Source organism: Rhinatrema bivittatum, chromosome 7, assembly GCF_901001135.1.
Source record: "Rhinatrema bivittatum chromosome 7, aRhiBiv1.1, whole genome shotgun sequence".
Taxonomy (NCBI): domain Eukaryota; kingdom Metazoa; phylum Chordata; class Amphibia; order Gymnophiona; family Rhinatrematidae; genus Rhinatrema; species Rhinatrema bivittatum.
The window spans coordinates 117,408,503-117,422,055 of record NC_042621.1 but is presented as its reverse complement, the minus strand read 5'-3'; the positions used below and the strand labels follow the sequence as shown (position 1 = coordinate 117,422,055).

The following is a 13,553-nucleotide window of genomic DNA, read 5'->3' as shown; positions in this document are numbered from 1 at the left end:
AATTGTGTTCCAGAGGTAGAGTTTTTGCATTTGTTTTCCCAAGTTTTTTGTTAGCGTCTGCTCTCCAGTCTTCCTGTGAAATTTTTGTTTAGAGCTAAAAGGGTTTTTTGGGGTTTTTGTTTTTGGTTTTTTTTTTAATCACCTGGAAATTTCCTCCTGTTCCTTTGGGCTTGCAGTTGAATCGGAGCTAGGGCTTGGATCTGGAGCCATGAACCTTCATTCACAATTATCTAGGGATTTTTATCCCCTTCTACCTTAGTTAATATAGTCATTTCAGCGAGAGTCCTCAGCTGGGCACCATACACCAGGGCTTCCTCCAGAACTCTGTAATCCACCGATGCACAAGGACTATGATTCCCTCTCTGACAGGGGCTGTGAGCTTCCGCTGCATCCCTGGCTGACCCAGGTAGTGGAAGACCTGAGTCGGAGATTGAATCCAATTCCCCCCTGGGCTGGCTCAGGACAAAAAGTCTGATGTGGTCTTGTTAACTATAAACCACTGTAAGGGTTTTTTCCCCTCAATGCGTGGATTATTTCTTCACTTCCTTAGATTCCTGAGCATTCTCTTGTGTCCAAGTCTATTAGCAATGCAGAACCTCAACTTAGCCTGGCTGGTTTTATGATAGTAATCTGTGTATGGTACTTTGAATAAGGTACCTCAAGTCATTTATAAGCCATTTGTGAAGGAGATCTGTGGGGTTATGCTATAAATATCGCTTTATACGAGTTGCAGCTGAAGCATAAACCATTTCCATGACCTAATAGTTTGTCTTTTGATGCCCAGTAGGAGTCCTCTGTTCAATTCCAGACCCAAATTATGTTACTGAAGTAACAATCACAGCCCAATGGAGGAAGTACTGGGTAGTGAAGTCAGTTACTGCATTTATGATTTTTTTAATAGTAATATAGTAAATGAAAGCAGATGAAGGCCAAAAAGGCTTATCTAGTCTGCACAGCAGTGATTTTATGTGCATCTACCCAAATTAGATTACATTTCCACATGACACCCAATCCCATTGTGTCCCCTTTAGGGCTGCAATTGCTGCTCTGTGTTCAAAGCATAGCAGCCGGTTTTGCACTGCCAATACTTGAATTCCACTTTTAACATATGATATGAAAAAAAAAAATAAGTTGGACCTAGGGGGGATGGAAGTTAGATCCAATAACTGATTTTATGGCATATAAACAACTTTGGGGCCAACTCCTGTGAAACATGCATTGTGCCCTCCTAGCCTCAGCAGACCCCCTACAATATATATGAGAACTGATGAGGAAGAGCTATTGCAGTTCCAACATTGAGGCTTGCTGCAGAGAGCTGGATAGGAAGCAATAAGCATGAGGCCAAGCAGAGGAGGATTTAAAAATGCAATTGTAACATGGACTTGAACATACAAACTACAGTCACTCGCTTATCTTGGGGCAGAGGTAACCCCGCTATCGCTGCTTTAACACTGTCAGGACATGCCTTCTCTGGAGATCAAAGGTCAGCATATATTGGGTTCTTTGCTGCATGTTGTACTTGATATTGTAAGAATCTTCTGTTTTTATATTTATTTCATTTTTTAGTTTTGCTTTTATCTTGTTTTAATTCATTTTATTCAGAACTGTTTGGGTTATTTATGGCTGATTTAATTTGCTTGTACTTTTATACTTTGTTGTATTTTCACCTTTTCATATTTGTAAAGGCTGGTTGACAAATAAAAATTGATTGAACAAGTCTGAACATGGCCCTGGGCTGCTTTTTCCTCCTTCCTTTGGGTGGATTTGCGCCTGATCTCTCACTGAGATCCAAGAATTTGTTGCAAAGAACTGAGTAAGGACAGCACTCCTGCAGTTTTGCTTTGGGTGTTTCAGTCACTTTGTCTGGAGAGGATACACAGCTTCTCCTATAAAATGATAAAATATGGGCCCAAGAATGCATTATGGGTTGTTTTTTCTTTGTACATGTTTTTAAATCTTTTCATATGGCATTAATTGAGGAAGAGAAGACTAATAACCTTCAAACTGAGTGATTTCTGTCAAGAGCTAGTACAAAAATGATGAAATGGAAAGTGCAGTATTTTGTAATCACAGTAAAGCGGTGAACCCCTAATATTATACATTTTGTACTGCTGACTTCATGGATCACCCGTGAGATTCCAGAAGCTATATGTTAATTACTGCAGTGATTTAGTTAGATCTGACTCTAAAGACTGCCGCTAGGTCTGTTTGTAATTGATAAGAATAGTGTGGGCGCTGTTAGTCCATTTGGACATGCAGAAATTAGACAATAAGCTGCATGTGAAAACTTTTATTGGACTATTGCGACTAGCTTTCAAGAGCTAGGCTTTCTTCATTAGATCAGTGCACAAAATTGGTAAGAGAAATTCATGTACAGCGCCTTTTATATGCAAGAGTTTGCTTCTACGTCTGTGTTTATGTGTACCAGGCCTTTGTGTAAATGGGCATCCTTCTATGCTTGTAATAAGTGGGAAGAGCTATCACAGTTTAAAAAAAAAAAATGTTTGGAAAGAGTTACTAGAAATACATTTCAGCAGATCCCCAGTCTCCTATAGTTTGATTTTTCTTCAGTGGCAGAACACTCTGGCTAGGCTGCCAAAGCTTATAAAAATGCATCCTGACCCTCTCTGCAAGGCTGTTATTTTAAGTCATCTTCAATGTCAGTTTTTTGGAGAGAGAGCACCTGTGACAGAATTGGGAGCCATGAGACAGCAATAGTCTTAGGTCAGTGCACTGGGGCCTGATGAGCTTAGTGCTTGCATCACAGTTTGGTGGAGAAAAGGACATTTGTATCAGTTTTAAATTTTGTTTAAAAAAAAAAAAAAAATCAGACATGTTGGCTGCGGAGCTTGGTTAATGATGTCCACATAGTCTGCGAAAAGGTTAGCAAGGCTGGTGGCACTTGGGGGGATTTGCCCGTACTCTGTATGAAAGATTTTCCTTTGGGGCCTCTTCGGAGGCAGGGCTTGGACGCTGCTCCCCAAACCAGCCGGGCTAGGGTCACTGCAGAGGCTGCATTCACAGCCCCTGCTGGAGGGAGTCCCAGCCATCCCTGAATGACAGCACCCAGTGCGGTCCACGCTCTCGCACTCCGGCTGTCTGTAGCCCCTGTCTGAGGATGTTGTCTAAGTAAGTTAGGAGGAGATATAAAATAGGGGAAGGTACTTGTGAATGAAGGCTCATGATCCAACAAAGGCCACTTCTGTTCCAAGTGGATTGCCAAAGTAGTCTGAGGAGCCTGCCGACTGCCAAAAATTTTTACTTTAGATGGTTTAAGTCCTGCTTCTTTACTTATTTTGCTCTGTTGTATTTTTTGTTTTGCTTTGTGTGTTTTACAAAATTTGTATTTGTTATGTATAGTGAAACTTTTTGAGGCTTATTTTACAGATGACCTAACTTTTATAGGAACTGAAGTAATTTTCAGAGAGTTATGCACACATAAATTAGCATATGCACGTACAATTAGCGGATACGTGTATAGGCTCTTTTGTAAACCTTGAGAGTTCACATGTACTTGCAGGGGCAATCTAGGGTGGGGTTCAGAGATTTGCATGCTAATTGCTATTTTATGAATATACATGCTACATTAACAAACTTGGTTATAATCTTTTGCACCTGTTAATTGGCTCATGCAATTGATATCAGACTTGTCTTTTCTCTGCAGGTTTTGGGTGGGAAGTCTGGGTGGCATGCTGGAGGGTCTGGATGAACTGGTGGAGGTATCAATGAACTGATGATTCCAAGTACGCGTGCAAGTAAGTATTTTCAGAAGCAGAGAACACACATATTTTATAATATATCTGCTTCCATGGCTTAATTCTGAGTTATGACATGCAAATTGTTAATTATGCGTGTATACGTGTAAAAAATACATATGCATTTTTATAAAAGGGGTAAAGAAAGTATGCATACTCCTGTATTGCAAATATGCATGCGTACTAAAACTTTCAGGACAGAAATATACGATATTTCTTCTTCTGGTGTCGGGCAGCCTTAATTGTGTGAGCCTGAATCCTGTGTGTGGGGGGGGCGCATGGCCCTCCCAGGCTTACCTGGGGTTATGCTACTGTTGTGGATTGTGGTCAAAAGACAGGGAACAGAGTAAAACTAACTGGTCAGTTCTCTCAGTGGAGGATGGTAAATAGTGCAGGGCCCCAAGAATCTGTACTTTTTAATCTTCTTCTATATCAATCGTTATTTATCACTCTCTAGAGCTGGGCAATGAAAGACATCTAATATACTATCAATGTAGATTATGGGGAGGTTTGCAAAGTTTTTATACGCTTGCTTTTAATTACTTAATAAAATAAAATAGTATTTATTGTTTTCACTTTTGTTCGATTTTAAAATTTATAGCTGTTATGGCCCAGACTATGCAAGCAGTGCCAGGCAGTTTTCGCTGGATGTAGAATAAAACAGTACAGGGTTCCCTGCTGCATGACTTGCTAATCATATCCATTATTACTACATAGTGCGGTCAGACATGATTCTAACTATCAGCCTCAGCTGCAATTAGGAAGTAGGCACATAGTTCAAGCTCATTATTACTGTGAGTAATTTCAGCAGTATAAAAATCACATTCGTTTTTAAATTATAAAAAGTGATTTATCCCAGAATAAATAGCATTTTTGGAAGGATGTAGAAAAAAGCAAAACGACTTTTAGGCTTTGTGTGGCATTTTCTGCTCAGCCACCACTCTGCAGGAGCCCTTTCAGTTCTTTTTTGTCTGTGGACAATTCAGATGCTTTTTTCTTTTCTCCTCTGAGAACAAGTTACTTTTACTGTGATCAGGACTCCGTCACCTCTCTCTCTTTCTCTCCACGTAGTACTTTCTTAGTAAATCATTTTCAGCATTTCCTAAGTTTTATTTCTTTTCTGATATTGGTCGATCAACCCAGAATATATTTTTTTTACCCTTCAGTTCTGCCTCTGTAGCGGCCTTAGTCAGTTTCCCTTTTTTCTTTTCTCAGAATTTTATAGTGTAATTTTGTAATCTGTTTTTCTCTCCATGGGTGAGAAGGAAGCTATCAGCTTCAAGACATGCCCACACTGCAATTGTACATTCTCCATCATGGATCATCATGTCAGTTGCTTGCATTGTTTAGCCTTAGGGCATGATGACCCTGGTTGAGGCAAATGATGTCACATAAGGCCATCAAATTCTAAGGATTGTTCTTATTAGATGTCTTTAAGACACTGAAGTCTAATGAAATTGGCACCAAAATCTTTTGTATTGAAGGAGCCAGGAACTGCACCAACTGCTTGTGGTCCTTCAACATCAAGGGAACAATAGTCTTCCTTGGATTTAGGATCCAACAAGAGGTGCAGAAGCAGAGAACCATCCCATTTTTCCCACTAATTCATGAGAAGGGTTCCTCAGAGTCCAGTTGAGAACCAAGAAGAGTTAACACTGAGCATCAATGTTTCAGTCTTAATTCTTTTTGGTGCCAGAACCTGAGAACAAGGAGACTGTGGCTGCTGCTGTCTGCCATCTCCCCTCCCAAGCAGCTGCGTCAGGAGATGAGCTCAGCCTCTCCTGCTAAGACTTAGTTATGACATCTCATTGTCATACCATTACCATCTGTGTACACAGGAAGACGTCTCCTCCCTCACTTAGACCGCCTCCTCCAATTTCAGCCTGAGCAATTGGGCAAAAGGTCCACTCTCAGCACTTCAAAAAGGATAGAGGTACTGGCATGGAACACCTCAAATCCAGTGGTGGAGCCAGTGGAAACATTTGCTGAAACCTTCGCCACAGTACCAAAGCCAATGTCGTGGCACTGAGACATAGCATTGATTACAGAGTCAGAGCTGCACAGTGTTGCAAAGGAAGCCTCTCCTGCTGCATCACTGCAGGCCCAAGGAGCCATTTCACATGTCTAGTGAGTCTGTGGTTTATGATTTGGTGCAATCTAAGACTTCATCTCCAGTTTGTTTCAAAGTCAGTCTGAGGAGCCATAGGTTTCTGACTACAGATACAGAAAGTCTCTTTCCAAAGACCAGGATTATCCAGGCTTCCATTCAGAACCCGCTCAGACCTCCTGATGACCTTTCTTTTCTTTTTTTTTTTGTTTTTGTTTTTGATTTTATTTTTAGAGGAGAGAGTGACTGAGGCTTTCCCATTTAATTTGGGGGTAGAAAGCAAGCCCAGGGCATCTTTACCTGGCCTTCTTAAACATCTTGAGGCTCCTGAGGAGCTGGCGGCAGTGCCAGACACGAACTCTTCCAGGATGTATAGAAGAGAATTTGGACCCCCCCCCATTTATTTTGCTAACTACCGATAAGATGGTAGACACCAAATATTATTTCTAGTCAGCTCTGAGATTCAAAAGGATCTACATTAATTTGTGGTCATTGAATCTGTAGACACGCCTTGCAGTGAGAAGAATATCTTTGGAGATAAAGTTAAAGAAGCAGTAAATCTCATAAAAGACCACTGTTCAGTGTTTCAAATGCTTTTAACTGACACTTCTGAACTCCACTTTGAGGACCTAAATATGTAGGAGAGGAGAGACAGGGGAAATAGGATACAGACTTTTAAATACCTGAAAGGTATTAACAATGCACAGGAACCAAACTTTTTCCAGTGGAAAGGAACCTGTAGGACTAGGGGTCATGATATGAAGCTTCAAGGGGGTAACTCGGTAACCATGTCAGGAAATACTTTTTCACAGAAAGGGAGGTGGATGCCTGGAAAGCCCTCCCAATAGAGGTGGTAAAGACAAGAACAGTAACAGAATTCAATGGGATAACCATAGAGGATCCCTAGTGGCTACAGGAAGGAAATGAAGAGCCGAGATAACTGGTGGTAATTTTAGTGTGACATTTCTGCATGGAGGTAACCTGCACAGAGCAACAGTTACACCCAAAACTCCTTGCTGGGCAGACTGGATAGATCTTTCTGGTCTTTATCTGCTGTTATTTACTATGTAACACCCAGAATCAAAGTCAGTAGTTTCTGAGTTTAGCTCACTGTTCTTTCACGTCATCTAATTCCTTCCAGCTTGTCAGCTCCTTCTTCAACAATTTCTCCATTTTAGCAGACAGTATTCTTGAAATCTAAGACTTCTGTCCACCTTGGCCTTAATACAAACCAAGCCGTTTGATGGACATTAGAGACACTGTCTCCATTAGTGAGGACCAGGTCCAGTATCACCCCTCCTTTCATGGGTTCCATCACTGTTTGATTGAGCAGAGTCTCTTGAAGGGCTGTCACGATAACTCTATTGCTAACCAGTTCTGCAGATGAGATACTCCAGTCTATATCCGGCAGGTGAACATCATCAACAAACACCGCCCCCCTTCATCTTCTTCCCTTCTTTTGTCTTTGGCAGATCTCTGTCCATTTCCTCTGCCTGAGTTGGAATACTGTTGACAACACTGGTATATTTGGATGTTCCTTCGTCTCTTTATAAGATGGCCTACAGTTCCTCTCTTTTCCCTACTTCCTATGCATTTCAGTTATTTTGACATAAAGAGCTGTCATCTCTTTTCTTTTCAAAACAGATTATAGCCCAGTGTGACCCGCATCTCAATCATGAGACTCATTGAACCACTTTTCTGTAATAGCAAAATGCCTTAAATCTGCCTCCACCATTAAGGCTTGCTAATCTGGAACTTTATTGCTCAGACTGCATTTGTGCTTATAGTTTCTAGCTATTTCGCCTTTGCTTGCTGATCCTCCTAGTCTTCTCTTGAATCAGTTGCTTTAACCCAGGGCAGATTTCTTTTGATATTTTCCCCACTGTCTACATGTGCTTGTCACCTCCTTTTTCATGCAGGTTATTCTTCTCCCTAGACACCCAAGCATCCTTCTGTCACCTTTTGCTATCACCTATCTGCCTGTTTGGCTATCTTAAAATAATCAGATACAGTCACTCCCAGATTCCGCTCTTGTGCATAGAAGGTCATCCCCTATATTGTGTTGCTTCCTTGGGATTTGACCTGATAGCCCATCCACAATATCGCTGGTAAACTGCCCTCCCCCCTTTCATCAGAGTGTTTACCATTACCCTTTGTTGCTTCTCAGTCAATTGCTAACCCAAACAGCCACTTAGTGCCCAATCCAAGGACACTCAAGTTTGTTTATAAGACATCTATGCAGAAGCATATCAAAGGCCTTGCTGAAATCTAAGTACATTGCCACTAGGGTTCTCCCCGATCTAACTCTATAGTCACCTCGACAAAGAAATTGATTAGATTTGTCTGACAAGACCTCTGGTAAAAACATGTTGCCTCCAATCCTGTAATGCATTGGATTCCAGAAACTCTAGTATCCTCTCCTTTTGCAGAGATTTTCATAGCTGCTTTTTGGCTGAATTAAATGTTTCCTATTCAGAAGCCTTCTTGAATAGGATGAAGTGTTTTCAGCATTAACAGTTCCAGCAATGTTGCTTCAGTTCAAAAGGGATTATGGAATAAAAACTTTGCAAGAGAAAGACTTATCAGCCATTACTGCAATTCTCATACTGTCTATTTTCAGAAAATATGTGGCAGGATGGCTTGTAAATAAGGCTTTTGGATTTCTAGGATATTATTTTGACACAGATTCCAAGACGGGCAGCACTGACATCCATCCGCTGTTGGTAGCTGTGGCAGCGCAGCAGGGTCCATGTGCTGTGCTGCAGTAGCTGTCAGCAGCAGGAGGAAAGTGATGTTGCCAGCAGCTTGGAATCCTCGTTGATATTCAAAGCTTCCCAGAATCAAGTCTTTAAAATCCTAAAGTCCTAGCTATCATGCATACTCTATGTTCATGGAAAAAAAGGAGGAGTGATTGATCTCAGGTACTTTTGACTGGTACATGGATTACTGCTGAGGTTTTGTGGACCCACTGCTCTTTTCCTGTTATAAAAAAGAAAAAAAAAAGTGACCGAAAGTTCTCATACTAGCAGAAGTTTTTTTTTTTTAGGAGCTATACACATGCATTCTATAATTACACTCCAGCTCAAGGGGGATAATAGGTAGCAAAACTTTGTGCACTTTGTCTGCTGTCAGAAAACAGAACTTGAGTGAAGATTGCATATTGTTCAGGTAATGTTGCAGGAAGGAAGGGAACAGGCTTTCCTACCAAAGCAGTCTCCGAGAAATATGCAATCTTGGAATAAGTCTCTTTTTCTGAAAACAAAGATATAACACTAAGAAACATCTAATACAGCTTTGTTATGAAGCATCATGGTAGCTCTAATCTGCCATGAACAGGTACAATATTACGGAATGCATTTATATAGTATTAGAAAACAATTTGATAGTATGATAACATTCAGGATTTTTGTGTACAGGGCTCTATTACCTTACAATAGACCACACGACTTTCTTGTTTATTATAATTCTACATCAATTGGAGCAAATATAGTGCAGTTTAGTCCATCCCATTCTAATCACAGTCCTCTATTTTCTGCCATGGCTCAAAGGGTAGATTCCCTGTCAAGGGTTTAAAAAAAAAATTGTGCTAAAGTCTTTAAAACCTTGCAGCGCATTTGCATGACTAAATAACATTTACAGTATTTAATATGCAAAGCTATTTTACATTCTAAAACTAAAGTAGTTTGTTTACATTCCTGTGAATCTGGATAATTGTTCAATTTAGTTTTCCTTTATTCTTTTCTGCATTTCTTTCTTTTCTTGCTGCCCTTCCCTCTTTATTCTGTCTTCTGCTCTCCTCATACCACACTTTGTCTCACTGCAGCCTGTCCATTTCCCTCCCACCTAAAGATGCACTTTTTCTTGCCTGCCTCCAACTTTCTAATATCCTTTTCTCTTGTCCTCCAACACTTTGTCCTTTCTGATCGATCATACAGTTTTTCCTCCTCTTAGTCTCTCCGTCTCCTAATTCCATTCCATCTTTTCTTTCATTCTTTTCCACCTTCCTTACAATAGAACCTCTCATCCCCTCTGCCTTCAGCACTGCTTCCACAGCCATCACCAGCCAATCTGTCATTCCTCCTATCCTTCCGGTGGTCTTCACCACCTCTGGAATGACGGTGAATGCCTGGCATGCCCTTCCAGAGGAGGTGGTGAAGACAAAAACAGTCAAAGAATTCAAAGGGACATAAACACTGTGTATCCCTAAAGGCTAGAGGACAAAAATGAAGAAAAGGGTGCGTAGGGGTAACCTGCTAGCTGTGGCAGTTACTACCCTTAACCAATAAGCTTTGATGCTTTTGAAGCAACTACAACCTTGCTCTCCACTTTGATGGCGGGAGGGAAAAAGGAGAATTGGAGTCAGATGACAAACCTGAGCCCCAACTTTTACGGTCTGCGGTGCTGATAAGCATGGGGTAATTTGCATGGAGTGGAAGTTACTACTCTTAACTTAAGGCATGGGAATTACTGCCTTCAACCAATAAGCCCTGATGCTTTTGACAAAACTGTAACATTGCTCTTCGCTGCGAGGGGAGGGGGGAAGGGGACAAAAGGGGAATTGGATTCAGACAACCAATGAGAGCCCCAACTTTTATATTCTGGGGTACTAATAAGCATGGGGGTTACCTGCACAGAGCGGCAGTTACTACGCTAACAGAAGGTATGGGGATTACTACTCTTAACTAATAAACCATGATGCTTTTGACGCAAATGCAACATTGCTGTCCATCTTGATTTGGTGGGGGGGTTTAAAAGGAGAATTGGATTCATGGGCCCTAGCTTTTACAGTCTGGGGTACTGAACATAGACAAAAGGGAAAAAGCACAGAATTTTTTCTGAGGCCAAGTCCAAAAGCAAAGCACGTCAAGCATCATTGTCTGAATTTTCAAGAAGGCTCCTCACCTCTTCACTTAAGGCATTAAGTGAAAATGTGGCACTGTGTGAGACGCAATTCAAATTTTTACATCCTGTGTTCCTTCGCAAAACAAGGGCTTTTAAGGCTGGTATCTGTGACACAGATGTTTGCATTAAATCTAATAAGTTGAGAGGGTTTATTTCCATAGGTTTTGGTCATGTGAAAAGCTCCAGTACTTTTGGATAGAAATCCAGAAATGTGTCTCCGATATGATGTCATTATCAATCTCTCTATGTCCATGGATCTGGCTTTTTAGGATTTATGGCCAGCCTCAGGTTCCTATACACCAGACACAATGCCTGTTTCTCGATAAGGTCTAATTGCCAAAAAAGACAATTTTGTCTTCGTGTTAGACACAGAGAGGCTGCATCTTAGTGTGTGGAAATCTAGACTGCTTAAATGACTACATTTGAATATATGTCAGCAAGGAATATGTCAAAGAAAAAATTGGATTTGATGTTGGAAATTTGGCTGGATTTTCGGGGAACTCTGGTTCCAGATGTTAGGAATTCACTATACAAAGTGTGATCCTTGCTGTTATGCTCCAAGGTATTAGCTGTGATTCTTGCCATTTCCTTTATTTTACATGCTACATACATTTTACCCATTTACTGAATTAGGGCCTACCTCATGGATAGGGTGTACCAAGATGCTTCACATATTATTATTGTATGCTGTAATCTTGTTTTGGGAAAAGAGAAGGGAAGAGGGTAAGGGGATGTGGGGGAAATTGTTCAGATAGATGAATATGCTATTTTTATTGGAAACTTAATATTCAAGTGTTTTTGTTTGTCTTGAAAATTTCAATAAAAATCGTGTTATAAAAAAAACAACTGAATTTGGCCATATAAAATTCACTTTTTATCACAAACTTTCACATTTCATTGAGGATACAAGGATCATCTTCCATAAAGCAATCATGAGAAAAAGATCTTTATTTTTTTTTCCTTGCAGTTTGGTAGAACTGCCGCAGTGAGGATAGGGACATTGAATCCTAATGAAGAAAGCACAGTATATCTCAGTTGACTTCCTGTCAGGAATCATGTGTCTCAAATATTCCCTGTAACTGTGGGTCATGTCTTTGGAGAGCTTGGTCCCTTCAGAAACTATTTCTGTCTCTTTTTGAGTATGCATTCAGTCCACTGAGAAACAAGTAGTTTAATGCAGCGGTGGGTATTACTGCTTAATGTGTAGATTTCCAAATGTGTTGTGAGCATAATCATCTTTTTGTGGAGCCTTTAAGCATATGCAACTTGGTTTAAAAAGATATTGGTCCGTTAAGTTCTTTAAATTTCCCATATTTGAGTAATACTTTATAATTCAGAGAAAAAAAATGCAAAAATCCAGTCTTTTAAGGATACCACGGATCAGCCTTTATCCATTAGAATTTTATCAAATTGGAATACCCAGTTGTTAAAGACATGGAAATCAGTATATCCCACCACTACCCATCCAGTAGCCATTGTCAGCATGTGTCCCACTACCGCTCTTCTCCAGTTACTCAGCACCACTCCACTTTTCAGGGATCTATTGAGCAGGTCATATAGCAGACCTGCCAGCACATCTCTGAGCTCCCTCAGTATCCTGGGATGAATCTCATCAGGCCCCATAGCTTCATCCACTTTCAGTTTTCCTAGCTCTTCCCATATGTTCTCTTCTGCAAACGGTTTCATCTACTCCATCCCTATCCACAGTCTTGTTAACTAGTGATGGTTCTTCTCCATGTCTTCTTTAGTGAACACCGAACTGAAGTATTTGTTTAATATTTCCGCCATTTCTTTGTCTCTTGCCACACATTGATCCTTGTCACCTTTCAGTTTCACTGTACCACTTCAGACCTTTCTCTGATGTATCTGAAAAATGTTTTGTCACCTCGCTTTACTTCTTTAGCAATCCTTTCTCCCGCCTGACTTTTTCCTTTCTTGATTACGTTCTCCATCTCCCTCAGTTTCACCAGATATTCTTCCCTATGTTCCTCTTTTTGGGATCCTCTATATTTCTTGAACAATGTTCTTTTTGCTTTTCCTTTGAGAACCAGATCAGTTTCTTATTTCTCTTACTTTTGTTTACTTTTCTGACATATAGATTTAGTGCTTTTGTAATTGCTCCTTTTAGTTTGGCCCCCTGTTGTTCCACCTCTCCCATTTCTCTCCGTCTTCTAGTTCTACCTCCAGGTACATCCCCATTTCAACAAAGACTGTATTTTTGAAATTCAAAACTCAGGTCTTCGTGTGACTTCTCCAAATCCTATTTGATGATCACTGGTGCTGAGGAGGGCACCCACCCCATTAGAGACATTATCCCTGTTAGTGAGCACTAGGTTGAGTATAACTGCCTCCCTCATGGGTTCCATTACCATTTGTTTGCAGGGCATCCACTATCTCTCTACTTCTGGTAGATTTCGCAGAAGGGATTCTCCAGTCTACGTCCGGCAGATTAAAGTCTCCAACAATTAACACTTCTCCCTTCTTTCCCACCTTTTGGATTTCTTTAACCAGATCTCTGTTTAATTCTTCCATTTGAGTCTGAGGCCTGAAAACCACACCAGTAAAAATGGATGCACCATCATCTTTTTTTTTTAGGACATCCCATAATGCTGCTTCTGTACCCCACATTCCTTACAGTTCAGTTGCTTGGATATTGGTTTTGACATAAAGAGCAACTACTCCCCCTTTTTTGTTCTCTCTGTCCTTCCTTAAGTTATTGCCCGGTATGGCCATATCCCAATCATGAGAATCCATGAACCATATCTCTGTAATAGCAACAATGTCCAAGT

The 13,553-nt window shown here is 40.6% G+C and overlaps 1 protein-coding gene across 5 annotated transcripts in view; it reads left to right on the top strand.

Moving 5' to 3' along the window:
- The window catches only part of NDST2 (N-deacetylase and N-sulfotransferase 2), a 625,893-nt gene that overhangs the window by 374,878 nt on the left and 237,462 nt on the right, over positions 1-13,553 (top strand). For all 5 annotated transcript variants that reach the window (XM_029608979.1, XM_029608977.1, XM_029608978.1 and 2 more), the window contains one exon: positions 3,665-3,755. The gene's annotated coding sequence lies outside the window, so the exon portion shown is untranslated. The remainder of the gene's footprint in view (positions 1-3,664; positions 3,756-13,553) is intronic.